Below are 14716 nucleotides of genomic sequence, written 5' to 3'. Positions count from 1 at the left end.
ACAATCTCTATTTCACCTCTTAAACCATTCATAACAAACTCATGGTCAGCTTGAATCAGAGTAATTTAAATATAATTCCCAAAACTGAGCATAATATACTCCTTATATCAATAATTAAAGACAGTGGGTACAATCACTTAATGCTTTGTTCCACTCCAACCATTACCAAAACCTGTCAGCTCATTTATTTTACTGCCAAATAAAAGTGGCCAAGCACTTACATAGTGCTGGTAGTAAAATGAGGAATTGAGTCTTCTCAAGGAAAAAAATTGCTCTCTGCATAAAACCTTCCGGCACTGTTTCTCATTACAAGTTACAGACTGCAAAAGATTAGTATCACTGCACCTTCAAATGACCTGCACAGAAGTTAATACCCCTCAGATACATCAAACAGACTCCAAAACATTAAGAATGAAGCTAGTTATCAGGCTGAATACCGAACTAAAGGTTTTGAAAATGCACATCAAATGGTCATTTAATTGTATTAATACTTAAAGCAGAACGTAGACAACATATGCAAATTATTAACTTCTACCTCTTAATCCTTTCTGCGCTGTGTCGCATCGGGCGGTAACCTTGCCATTTTTTTTGCATTTTGTCTGGTTTTTTTTACGAGGCTGAGTTGCTAGCTCGAAGCTCAACCCAGCACGGATGGAAAGCGTGCAAGGAGCTGACCGGATTCGAACCCGGGACCACTCCCCTCAAAGGCTGGTGCAGATGACACTACACCACCACCAGCCGGCTAACTCTAATGCAGATAAATTAATATCCCTTCTAAAAACATCTGCTACAATTTTTTTTAAAGCATTTATACACTGATATCAGTAATAATTTTGGGTGCTCATGTGCCATTAGTAATAATGTACATTGTCTTACAATTAACTGATAACTTAGCTGCTTATTGTACATGTCTCTTCACAAATATAGATAACTTTTGTTTTTAAATTAAAATCATGTTTTAATTCTTAAATTTCAATGTAATGACAGTGATCAGAATTACAGAAGGTATTTAAGCTCTCTCATTACATGCGTTTTCCTTCTCTGGATTCATATTACAGAACATCACCAGCTTGACAGCCTGCTAGTCAGAGATAAAGAATAATATGCAAGGAAGTCTTTTAGTCCCAAATGTTGTCTTTCACCAGTGAGTCACAGCATTAGATTCACCACCAGGGAGTTAATTCATGTCATCACAAAATATGCACCAAGACAACTAACTTTGGTCAACAGAGATTTTGCTTCCTGAATATTTTTTGGGTGTATCTTATGGCTTTTGGGGTACTGATCATGAAACCACAAAATTTCTTTGTTACCAGCATCGCCTATATTTGTTATTTCAATTCATAATTCAAGTAAGAATAACTGAAATCAAGATTAAGGAAGGCATTTCTGTTGGTCCACCAATCAAACAGGTCATGAATGACAGGTGATTCAAAGAACTACTAGTGGGACCAGAGAAAAGAGCACGGAAATCTTCAAGGATGATGTTGAAACTTTTCTTGGCAACTACGGAGCATCAAACCCGTAGCTGGTTGACAAGAGGCTTCAAACATACAAAACCATGAAGTACAACTAAAGATTCATTTTCTGAATTCTCATTTGGACTTCTTCCCTGTAAATCTTGGCACTGTCAGTGACAAACATGCTGAAGGGCTTCATCAGGATACTGCTGCCATGAAGAAACAGTATCGGGGCAACTAGAATCCATCAACGCTGGCTGATTATTGTTCAACACATAAATGAGATGCCTCCGACACTGAATACAAATGAACATCATCATCAAATCATTTTTAACTCAGTTGAACTATTGCAAAGCATCAGCACCATTATACAATTCAACAGATTATATTGAATAAAAGTTAATTTCTTCTTTCTCCCAATTCCTATGTGATACAATTAGTTTGAAATTATATTAGTGTTCGGCTTCAAGAGGTTTATCATAAACAAAAAAAATCTGAAAGAAGCAACACTTCTATAAAAAATTTGTTGCCCAGTCTATCAGTCCATAACATAAAAGCATGGACTTGACTTCTCAACTAATAGAACAGGGAAAGGTTGGTTGGGATAGGGGGAGACATTTCATTGGTAGAAAAACAGGAAAATGTGTAAGAGAGAGGGAGTGGTAAATGGAGCAATGGTAGGCAGTCAACTGAGATTATCTGACATCAACCGATGGTCTGAGGTATGGTAGCATCATGGTTAGCACAGCGGTTTACAGTACAGGTGACAAAGGTTCAATTCCCACTGCAGTCTGCGAGGAGTTTGTACATTCTCAAATTGTGGTTCTTTCCACAATCCAAAGACCTACCAGTTGGTAGGTTAATTGGTCATTGTTAATTGCCCCATTAGGCTAGGGTTAAATCGGGGGTTTGTAAGCTGCCACACTTGCCATAGCCTATTCCACGCTGTATCTCAATCAAACAATACGTAAATAGATTACGTGGTAAATATGCAAGATTCTGAAAGTTGTTCAAAAATTAACACTTGAGGCTAAATAGATGCTTTATAATAAATCAGCTTCAATCAATAAGTAAAAATTGTAGCAAATAGATTTAACAGAATAAGTGCCTTTTTCTCACTCCACCTTGTAAAGTTTCTAAAAACAAGATTCAGGTGCTATGTTTTCCCTGAGATTTTTGCAAAATCAGCAAGCAATTGAGAGAAATATATAATTCCAGCAATGATAAGTTACCTCAAGAAGGAGAAGTCTCACAATGTGGAGTGAAACAGCAGAGGACGCAGATGAAATACTTGAACACCTGTTTGGTTTAATATTACATCACAGAATATTGGACAACCAACACACAGCTGCAAGCGACTCTCAAACAATGCAGCCTTTGTTTGCCCAAGGAAAATAAATAACTAAAGGCAGTCGAAAAGCTTGTTGACTGCAACTTCATTAATCTGTCTATCTGCAAGGGGTTACTCGAGCTTCGTTCATCATTATTTTTCTACAGTTCTCTTTGTAATCCTTTCAAATAGAACTAACCAATAAAACAGGAAAAATTCCTTGCATAATGCATTATTCTATTAGCAATCTTTCTGAAATAAATAGAACTTATACATCAAAATTCATCAATTATAAATCCCTCAGATTTTTTTACATCAGCATTCATCAACTATAAATCCCTCAGATTTTTCACGTGTTATTTCCCAACTATCTGCATTCAGAAATGTAGATCAAGCATGTATAATTTGTGCCAATGAGGAAAACCAAGAGAAAAATAACTTTTATTTAAGTTGTCACAGAGGTGAAGCAATTGTTACAAAAGACAAAGCAGATACACAATGATGTTATTATCAAAGCTTGAAAGGCCAGGTCATGAGGTAGAAAATCAAACACGTTACGCAGACTGTCAGGATGACTAGACACATTAACCAGGAAACATGGGTGATGGTAATGCTTAGCTCTCTGTATGCTCAACAGCACTAAAACACGTCACAGAAAAAAGTTCCACATGTCTGTTCTTCTTGGTGACAAACACTCAGAGCGGTAGCCTCCAGCAGAAGACTGTGGGTTCAAAACCCACTCTGGGATGGAAAGACTAGAGAGAAATCTGTGCAATGCCAACAAAATTCAGCATTAAACCAAACAAGTCCCATGTAAAGCCATAAGATACAGAAGCAGAATTAGGCCATTGAGTCTACTCTGATATTCCATTATGGCTGATTTATTATCCCTCTAAACTCCATTCTCCTGCCTTCTCCCCATATCGTGATGCCATGACTAACCAAGAAAACATCAACCTCCAATTTAAATATACTCAATGACTTGATCTCCATAGCTATCCATTGCAATGACTTCTACGATTCACTGCCCTCTGGCTAAAGAAATTCCTCCTCAGTCCTACTCTAAGGCTGTGCCCTCTGGTCCTATAGGAAACATCCTCTCCACATCAACTCCAGTGAGGCCTTTCAATATTCAGCAGGCTTCAATGAAACCCCCACCCCCATTCCTTTAACCCCAGCAGGTACAGGCCCAGACCATCATACACTCCTTATGCATTAATCTTTTCATTCCCGTAATGCCTCCCATGGACTTCCTCGGACCCTCTCCAATGTCAGCACAATTAAAACAATTCTATTTTAGTGCTATTTGTGGGAGGTGCATAAACTTGTTCTCATGTTATCAGCGTTACAATGGCCAAAACAGTATGTTACATACATATTATTTTGTTCATTGTAACCTTATAACCTCACCTCACCTCCAATCAGGGCCCAAACAGTCCTTCCTGGTGAGGCAACGCTTCACCTGCTCATTTGCTGGGATCATCTATTTGTGTTCAGTGCTCCCAACATGGCCTCCTCTACGTTGGTGAGACCCTCGTAAACTTGAGGACTGCTTCATGGAGCAGCTCTGTCCCATCTGCCAAAAGCAGTACTTCCTCGTGACCAAACATTTTAATTCTGATTCCCATTCCCATTCTGATATGTCAGTCCGTGGCCTCCTCTTATGCCACAATGAGGACACCCTCAGGGTGGAGGAGCAACACCTTACATTCCGTCTATATAGCATCCAACCTTATGGCATGAACATTGATCTCTCCTTCCAGTAAAAAAATTCCCTTCTTCCTCCCTTCTGCTTCTATTCCCACTCTGGACTATTAGCTCTTCTCACCTCCCTATCACCTCCCCATGGGTTCCCTTCTCCTTCCCTTTCTCGATAGTTCACTCTCCTCTTCGAGCAGATTCCTCCCTCTTCAGTCCTTTACCTTTCCCACCCATCTGGCTCACCTATCACCTTCCAGCTATCCTTCTTCTCCTCCACCCACCCTTTTATCCTTTCCTTTCTAATCCTGAAGAAGGTTCTTGGCCCAAAACGTTGAATGTTTATTCATTCCATTGATACTGCCCGATCTGCTGAGTTCCTCCAGCCCTTTGTTTGTGTAGTTACATAATTGTCAACATTCACCATTCTCCTGAATGTACACAAATCCTTGTAGACATTTCTTCTAGATGCATTTTAAAAATGAATGGGCATTTAACTTGCCTTGTAAATATGAGTAAGAGACCAAACAGCAATGGAGATAGTACAATGGAAAGGGGAAAGCACATTGATTCAATGCAGATTAGAGGGTGGGACTGATGCAGAACAGCTGAACAGACAGAATGATGAAATGCCAACTCAGGAAAACAAGCCTCAACTATTGCCAGCACTTACATTTAACAAGCTTCATGCCCTTGCAGAAACGTTAGTTCATCTCTGAGAGGAATTGGCAGGATTATTCGTACATGACCAAAAAAAAACTTGCCACGAGTCTATTAAGAGTGTGGACAGCATTTATGGTAAATTGTAGACAGTATTTATGGTAAATCGTAGGCAGTATTTATGGTAAATTGTGGACAATTGTCACCTCTACTATGAAGAACTTCAGAGTTGGGAAACAAAGTGAGAAATCAAAAGTGATGAAAGCAAACAAACATAAACAAGAAATATGACTGAAGTTCAACTTTCAACATCTTCCAATGATTGAAACCTTACTGCTTCCATGGTTGAAACTAACTCCCATTTTTAAAATCACAAAAGCAGCACAGGATTGAAATCCACCTTTTCCACAGTCATCTTCATACTGCACAGAATCAGAATCACAATCAGGTTTAATATCACCAGCATGTCATGAAATTTGTTTTTGCCGCAGCAGTGCAATGCAATACATGATAATATAAAAAGTGAATTACAGTAAAAAATATATAATAGTTAAATTGAATAACTAGTGCAAAAACTAGAAATAAGAAGTAGTGAGGTAGTGTTCATGAGTTCAGTGTCCATTCAGAAATCGGATGGCAGAGGAAAAGGAGCGGTTACTGAATCATTGTGCGTTTGCCTTCAGGCTTCTCTACCTCCTTCCTGATGGTAGCAACGAGCACAAGGCATGTGCTGGTTGATGGAGGTCCTTAATGATGGATGTTGCCTTTTTGAGGCACCGTTCCTTGAAGATGTCCTGGATACCACAGAGGATAGTGCCCATGATGCAGCTAACTAATTTTATAACTCTCTGAAGCTTACTTCAATCCTGCACAGTAGCAACCTCCCCGCCCCTATACCAGATGGTGAAGCAAACAGTTAGGATGTTTTCCAAGGTACATCTGTAGAAATTTGTGAGCGTCCTTGGTGACATACCAAGCCCTACCAAGAGCACAGGTATATTATTTGGAAACATTTCAATAATAAGGTACAAGTCACTACCATGAGACCCCACAAGATACTACAGCTTGGTGCAGAAAGAGTCACTACTCCGCTGCTTTTTATGCAGGAATTAAGCAAACTAATGGATGAAAATACAGTATTCATTAACCAAAGGAGTCAAATATAAGTCTCTAAAATTATACAGTTAAACACCCATAGTCCAGCACCTTTTTGACACAGGTACAGGTAGAGGACATTACCTATCTTATTAGATATAATTCTATTCATACGAAAACACACCTAAATTTTATTTAATTTTACAGTTTAGAAAGTAGTTTAATAAACTTCTCAATGGAGCCAGCAAGGTTAAAAGGATTGGAAAATAAACAAACATTCTATACTCTTTCTGGCCACAAACCTAACAAATTACCTGAATCCACCCCTTTGCAGGCACACATCTGTTCGAGCACTATGCCCATCTGCACACTGAAACCCTGGCTATGGTAGCACATTGCACTAGTTCACTGCACATCCCAGACTAATGGGTGAATCAGATGCCAGATAACCAGGATTTTCAAACAATCAGGTCTAGATGATCAGAATTTTACTGTAACTGTTCAATCTGGATTTAAGTCGACAAACGCCAATTCACGCTAGATGGTTGTAAAATAATTCCTGCTTGCTGCTGTTCATGCATCTTGTTTGAAAGAAATATTAACTATCACCACAGCAACCTTCCTTTGATTCCCCAATCTAAGTAACTTCTCCTTCTTAACTTGATGGCATCCAACAATCTGTCAGAAGAAATTTCTTACTTGTTTCAAGATTTGAACAGCCTCTGAAATCATCACAATAACTGGAGGTAGTGTATGTACACAAAGCTTCAGCTCATATATGCGTAATGTTTCATCGCGTTCTGGTGTAATGGCATAAACAACATGGTGCTGAAGTAGAATTTCTTACAATGGAGTGTCTAGCACATAGAAATCACATCCGTTTCTTTCACAAGTACTTAATTTCTTTTCAGGATCTAAGCAGCACTGGCAAGGACAGCACTTACTACCCATTCTTAGAAAAAAGATGTCTTCCTGAGAAAACAAGCTGCCTTTTTGAAGTGTTGTTGCTGAATGTTCTCTTGCAGTGCTGCTGTTCAAGAAGAACAAAGATTCAGACCTAGAGGCAATGTTGGAACAGTGATACATTTCTGAGGTAGGATGGTAAGACACTTGGAGGGGAATCTTCATGTGGCCGTTTTCCCACACACCTGCAGCTTTAGCCCTTTTTGGTTGTGAAGGTCACTAGTTTGGGCAAGTAACTGTATTATATTTTAGACATGCTAGACGCTTCAACACTGTGCACTTGTGTTGGAAGAGACGGGTATTTAGGATAGCAGATGGAGTAACAATAAGGATGGCTGTTCTGCCTTGGATGGCATCAAGCTTCTTGAGAGTTCTTGGTGCTGCATGTGTCCTGGCAAGTGGAAAGTAGTCCATTGCACTCTTGAACTGTGGCTTAGAGATACAGGAAGGACCTTGGGACAGCAGGGATCCTGTCACTCCCTGCAGGATACCCAACCTGTTAAAAGGTTTGGATATGGCCAAGTTCAGAAAGTGAGAGACACTGAAGCAGGTCAACAGTTCACTGACTTTAATGAGAACTGCTGCAGATTCTAAAAGGAAAACAATAAACGCTAGGCCAACAGGGTCATTAATTAAAACTCTCAAACTGAAAGTGAACGCCAACATTGTGGTTGGAAGTATTAACTAAATATTAAGTGAACACCACTCCTTGATACCGTCAGTCAAAAACAAAGATGAGGGCAAGCAGGGAGAATAAAGGTTGCTGTGCTTTTGGTCAAGTCTCAACTGGACTAGAATGAAAAGGGAGTTAAATACCATCATAATGGGACACACATTAGCAAGAACATGCATACCAATGAGTGCAATTGTCAAACCTGGTGCACAGCCCACCTACATGGGTGCTTAGACCCTACAGCAAGAGTCTGTGGTTGTAACACAGCCACTCAAAAACTCATAGAACCATGTGGTTGGTCCAGTTGAGTTTTTATTCAGTGGTGAGCCCAAGACATTGATAATGGAGGACTTGGCAATGGTAATAATACTTAAAGTGGTTAGAATTTCTCTTATTGAAGACAATCATTACTAGAAGTCTGGAGCTGCAAATGTTGCTGCTAAGTGTCAACCCAGACTGCGTCACCCATCTCATGCCTGACTGTGTTCTGATCTTGCTGCACACAGACCTAAATAACTTCTCTTTCTAAGAATTCTGAAGGGAAATGAACCCTACTCAGGTATATCTCAGATCATGCCTTGCTCTTATTGCTACCATCAAGAATGAGGTACAGAAGCTTGAAGGCACATACTCGCCAATTCAAGAACAGCTTCTTCCCCTCTGCCATCTGTTTTCTGAACGGACACTGAACCCTTGAACACCACCTCACTACTTCTTTATTTCTATCTTTGCACTGCCTATTTAATTTAACAATAATATATATTTACTGTAATTCAGCTTTTTAAATTACATATTGCATTCCACTGCTGCCACAAAGTCAACAAATTTCACGACATACACTGGTGACATTAAACCGATTCTGATGGAAGGAAGGCCGGTGGTGAAGTGGGTGAAGAAGGTTGAGCCTATGCTGAGGTATTCTTGCACAGATATCCTAGGGAAGGGATGATTAAACACTAAGAACCACAAATATCTTCATTTATGTATGACTCTAATCGGTGGAGTATCTTCTGCACGGTGAACACTGATCTTAGCTTTACCCTGATGTCACTCAATCGAATACCCAGTCACTCTCACTCAAACTCCTAGGAATTCAGCTCCTTGGTTCACATCGGGACTAAAGGCTGCAATTAGATCTGAAGCCAAGTGGTATCAAAATTGGACATTGGGAAATAGATAATGGAAACAATGGAAATAGGTAACGGAAACAATTGCCCTTAATAGAATTGTCAATAGCAGTTTCCATCAGCTTCCTGGTATTGGAAGATAGACTGACTGGGTGGTAATTAGCTGTATTGGATTTGTCCTACTTTCTGTGAATAAAACACAGTGGAGCAACTTTCCACCTTGTTGTAAATGTCAGTATTATAACAGTACTGAAATAGTTTGGTTAGAGGTGCAGTTAGTTCTCGGAATCAGGAAAGCAGCTAGGGTGATGACTGATCCCATTGCCTGCCCCGTTGTACCCAGTTCCTTCAGACACCAAACAGCCAAAACTGAATTGGCTGAAAACTTACTTCTATGATAGTAAGGTTCAGGAAAAATAACCAAGCTTAACAGAATTAATCAAATAAATGTCAAATTAGCAAAGAGTACAATTTCATACTTATTAGACAGATGTTTAAATCTGTATTTATGGATAAAGGAAATTTAATGGTAAGTTTGATTCCAATTTCACAGTTTAGATGGACCAAAAGGCAGTAGTTGAGACAAAAGGTTTATATGATTATCATACACAAATGAATCTTGAGATGCCCATCAAAAGATGCACAAAAAAAACCACTCAACTATACCAGACAACAACAATTAGCTAACAAAAGCAAACCATCTTTAAATCTGAAGTATGTTTCACAATTCTGTGCATTGTGGCTCTCTGTACCTTAATTCCATTTAACCGCTCTCCATAACCCAATATCTATCAACCACAATCTTGAAAACAGTGGTTACCTCAGCATCATCCAGTTTCAGCAGAGCTTTTGAATCCACAGCGGTGGAAGTACAGTAGGTGCTTCTTGAGTTCACTTACAGTAAACCTAACTCTTGAACTCCCTAATTACATTCAGCATTTTTACATTTTTAACATCACTCCTCAACCTCCTAAAGTCAAGGTGATCAAAAGCAACCTTCTTATTGTGCTATTCCAATGAATCTACACCTCTTTCAAAATTTATGCACCATTCCTCAGGTGTAGTACTATGTGTAAAATCTGAGGAAAGTTTTAAAATACCCTCCTACATTACTGGATCTTAATTTACATTTTCTTCTTTGCAATTAACCCCCTCAGATAGCCACCAATGTTCTACAAGACTTTTTGATTTTTTTTATACATTTGTGCACAAAGTTTTAAGGATATGTACATCTAAACTCCTTTTCTCTTCAATGGCTCATCATCACTTCCCATGAAGAATTCCAAACTCTCTCGCTCCAAACCAAAAGCAGGTAACTTTACACTTCCCTGCACTGAACTCCAGCTTTCAATTTTACTTAGTCTTGTTCAACCTAATTAAAACTTAGCACTGCCATCAATACAAACGACTATGCCTTCTCATTTAGATTTGCAAACAGGATAATAAAAACATCAATCTCCTCTTCCAAATCAGTGATATAATTGATTAAAAGCCGAGGCTCAAGTGCAGAATGTTGGGAAGAACGACTTGTCAAGTCCTACCTATCAGTAAACATTCCTCTCTCTCTCTCTCTTCATCAGTGGTGTAGTTGCTAGCACAATGCTTTACAGTACAGCCAAGCTGGGTTCAATTCCTGCCACTGCCTGTTGGAGCTTGTACATTCCCTGTGATGCTCCGAGTGCTCCGGTTTCCTCCCGCAGTCCAAAGACCTACTGATCGGTAGGTTAATTGGTCATTGTAAATTGTTCTGTGATTAGGCTAGAATTAAATTGGGGGATTGTTGGGCAGTGTGGCTCAAAGGGCTGAAAGGCCCTATCTCAATAAATAAATATAAAAACTTCAGCTAATTACCAGCGACTTCATATACTCCACATATTGAGTTAAAACCATGTTCTCCACTGACAGAAGTGTGTTCCACTAAGTAGTTGGCAGTTTTTGTTTGGAAATGAGGATAAGGACAGAAGAAGTCTATGCATGTATTTCAATTATCTGCAGATACACCCCACAGAGTATACTCTGAAGCTAGACCCAGAAAACTGCCTGGTAGTGTACCAACTCTATACACAGAAACTACTGCTTAATATCCATTCCCATTGAAACAATGTGGCTTAAATGTTTTGGTTTTGAGAATCAATTGTATTAAATTTACATTACATTTGAAATCCATTTTTATCTCCCTAATAAATCACCAAATCAATTTAAGAATAGTCAAACTGCTTTGAAATTTCTTAAATCAATCTCTATAGAAAAGTCAAACTCTGCAGCCATTTTAATTATACAGCTGCAAACTCAATCTGCTGTTAATCTATTTGTGAAATTAACCAAGGTTTCTATTACTAATTCATAACGTTTTACTTTCCCTTGCTCAACTGGAACAAACTGGTACAAACATGTTCTGGTATTTCATATCACTATTTAATCATTTACTAACGTTATAAATCTGACAAACTGACTATTGTCTGCTTAATGCTGTTACACATTATATATAGATCCTACAAGATATATTGCCCAAACATTCGGCACACAAAAGAGTAACAAGTTCAGGCCCATACCCTGTATCACTTTATTTCTCTCGTTTTATAATGTTAGACGTAATTCTAAAAAAAAACACCCAAAATACATAATTCAACAGACAGTATGCATTCTGACCATAAGTGACCCTGGATTAACATAAATGCACCACCTTCAGCATATTAACTGTGAAGGAGTATTTTAAAAAGAACCTCTGGAATCAAATTTCGTAGACTGGCAGTATTTTTTAAAAAGGATAAACTTGCTGGGGGAGGGTGGGGAAGCCTTTGTTTAAAATACACACAAAACCTCATATGCTTTTACCAACAAGGGAAGTTTGGATAGGTACATAGATGGGAGGGCTATGGTCCAGGAGCAGGTCGATGGGATTAGGCAGTTTCAATGGTTTGGAGCAGACTGAATGGGCCAAAAGCGTCCTGTTTCTGTGCTGTAGTTTTGCTGTGCTGTAGTAAACCACCAAACTTTATAATAAACATATGCTCCAACTTTACAAAATTAATGCACCTGTGTTACGTCAATCACAATCGCCATAGTGTGAGGACGATCATCTAGAAGGGACTAGAATTGTTTGGATTTAAAAATCTTCAGCATCAGAATGGCAGATATCTAAAACCGAAAATATTTCTTACATATTTTTCCAAAAGCATGTATCCAGTAATGCCAAGGGGAATACCTCAAATTATAATTTCTATGCATCTTTGTAAATGTCTCTGACATGATATATAAACTCCCAAAAGGGTGCAATTAACTTAACATTCAAGGCATATAACCCCCCCCCCCCCAAACTTTCCTTTGGAAACGTGGATAATCTAGTTTCTCATCATTAGAAAGCAGCAGGAAGCCACTGTACAGCGACATTTACTTCCCTACATTCCAACTGTCCTCTCAGCATTACTGACAAAAAAAACACAAGTTGAGTTGGATGGGGGAAGATAGAAAAAGTAGCTGGAGACTCGCAGGAGCAAAGAGGGAAAAAGAGGGAAGACAGAGGCCAGGGAAAAGAAGTTAGGGGAGACAGAAAACGATCAGAAGGAAAAGAGAAAGATTAGAAGGGAAGTGTGTTAAAGACTATGGCAGCAAGGAACTATTGGTAAAGGCGGTTGGTGACAAATTGAGATTTGTTTGTTTAGGAGACTCTGGGTCCTGTGTGGAACGGGGTCTGAGGCTGATTGAGGGGGCAGGCATGTCTGAACCTGGACCTGCACCATGCAGGTATTTGGCTTAAAAAGGTATGGGTAAAGGGCTGAACAGAAAGAGCACAATATAATTAATTTGGAATATGCAGGATAATAGGCATAGGCATTCTTTATTGTGGGTGAAAGAGGGAAGAAATACTAAAGGGGTGCCAGATCCATTTGTGGGGGTTGCAGGCAACTCAGTGGGGGTGGGGGTAGGCAGGAGGGCAGACCCAGCGGCTGTTCCCATTAAAAGGGAGGAGGAAGATGGGATGAGAGGCTCCTGAAGGTAGGGCCAGAGGGGGAAAAGGGGGGGAGTGAGGAAGAGCGGGCGGGAGTGAAGTGATGGAGAGAGAAGTGAGAGAATTAAGTTAAGGAGGGGGCTGTGTTGGCGGCGAACGCAAGGAGTTCGTGCATGGAGTGCGAGAGGCGGCCTGACCGCAGGGGGCGGGGTGGGGGCGTGTACAAGGTGGAGGTGGGGGGTGTGAAGGAAGGAAGGAAGGAAGGAAGGAAATAAGGAAGGGAACGGATTGTCCGGGGAGGGTGTCGCTGTCGCCAACCGCCCAGCCCAGCCCTGCTCCCGGTACCTGTGCGATCACCGCCCGGTTACAGCCCGTCCCTCGGCACCAGTATCTCCATCACTCGGCGGACCTCGCTCACGCTTGCCGGCAGCTCCCTCCGATCAGCTGGTCCCACATCAGAAAAAGAAAACAATTAAACTTAATCCTCGGACTGCAGCCTGTAAGATCCGAGCGACAGGACCGGTTTCTCCCCCCGAGTGGGGGACGACAGCCGCTGTGAGAGACAGAAGCAGTCGGGGAAGGAGAGGACGGAGCGGCCACTCTGCTGTCCCGGTCCTCGGTGACTCCTGGCGATCGGACTTCCTCCTCTCGCCCCCCGCCCCCTCCCTTCTTGCCCCCCTCGAACACCCCCAGCAGAAGAAACCAGCGAGTTGCAGAGAGCGAGAGAGAGGAAACAAGCGGGCCGGGACCGGAGGGGGTCTGGCTGGGCTGGGCTGGGCTGGCTTCGGCGGGCGGGCTCTGCCACAAACCAATGACACAGCCCCACATGGACAACCGCGCCTCCAACACTCGCACAGCCGCTCACTTTTACACTTCTCCCGATAGCATCGACATGGAGACAGGAGCCACCGACTCCTTTCCCGTGCACGGAAAACTACACAGCACCGCCTACAAACCTCAACTTTCCGAATGCAAGGTTCCTCGTTAAAAAAAAATACGCCGAAATAAAATCTGCTTCGTGAACTGAAAATATTCTCAACAACCTCACTTTTTCTTTGCAAATACAGAAAAGCATTGCATTCACCATAACGAAAGTGAGGTGACCCAAGTTTTCCGCCTGTCTCGCATCAAGACTTCAACAGCTCGCTTCTGCTCGTTTATAATTTTTTTTTAAAAAACTTAATTAAATTCATTGGGAGCAAAACTGCAGACTTAAGTCAAAAATATATTTTGGTTTTTTTTTAATTAACAATATTGACAAAACAATCCCTTCAAACTACGTTACAATTCACGTTTTTAAATTCTAAACATTTAAAAGGCAAATAAAAACGCTCTACTCTTTTCCTATCCGGCTGATTTAAAAAGTTGCAGCGTGCATGTATCAGCATTGTTTCCAGTCCCGATGCAGGGTTTCGATCTGAAACGTCGACAATTCCTTCTCTATTGACCCCCACCCCCAATGCTGCCAGACCCGCTGAGTTCCTCCAGCGCTTGGTTTACTGCTCTTGTCTCATCCGTTGGTTATATATTTATATGCAGCGAGTCTGTCGGATTGGATTTGGAAGGTCTTAGGAACAGGAAAGTTCCGTTCTCACTGTATAGCTGTCTTACTAACAGTTTCGGGATTAATCCTACCACATCGCCAACAGCGTAAGGCAACATTCTACATAAGCGTGGGCAGTACACAAGGACTGGTGAGGTTATGGAACGCATTGTCTGACAATGCGATAGAATTACGCCAGCTTTCGAAGTGAAATGTTA

General features: G+C 40.7%; 1 protein-coding gene across 2 annotated transcripts in view; it reads right to left on the bottom strand.

The window, feature by feature from the left end:
• Positions 1-13629, bottom strand: part of LOC140715429 (C-terminal-binding protein 2) — a 309864-nt gene extending 296235 nt beyond the window's left edge. For both annotated transcript variants that reach the window (XM_073027606.1, XM_073027609.1), the window contains exon 1: positions 13301-13629. The gene's annotated coding sequence lies outside the window, so the exon portion shown is untranslated. The remainder of the gene's footprint in view (positions 1-13300) is intronic.
• Between the last annotated feature and the right edge of the window lie 1087 nt (positions 13630-14716).

The sequence above is a fragment of the Hemitrygon akajei genome, chromosome 23 (genome assembly GCF_048418815.1).
Source record: "Hemitrygon akajei chromosome 23, sHemAka1.3, whole genome shotgun sequence".
In the NCBI taxonomy this organism is placed as follows: Eukaryota; Metazoa; Chordata; class Chondrichthyes; order Myliobatiformes; family Dasyatidae; genus Hemitrygon; species Hemitrygon akajei.
Note: the sequence above shows the minus strand (reverse complement) of the source record. Positions and strands in the feature narration are given on the sequence as shown.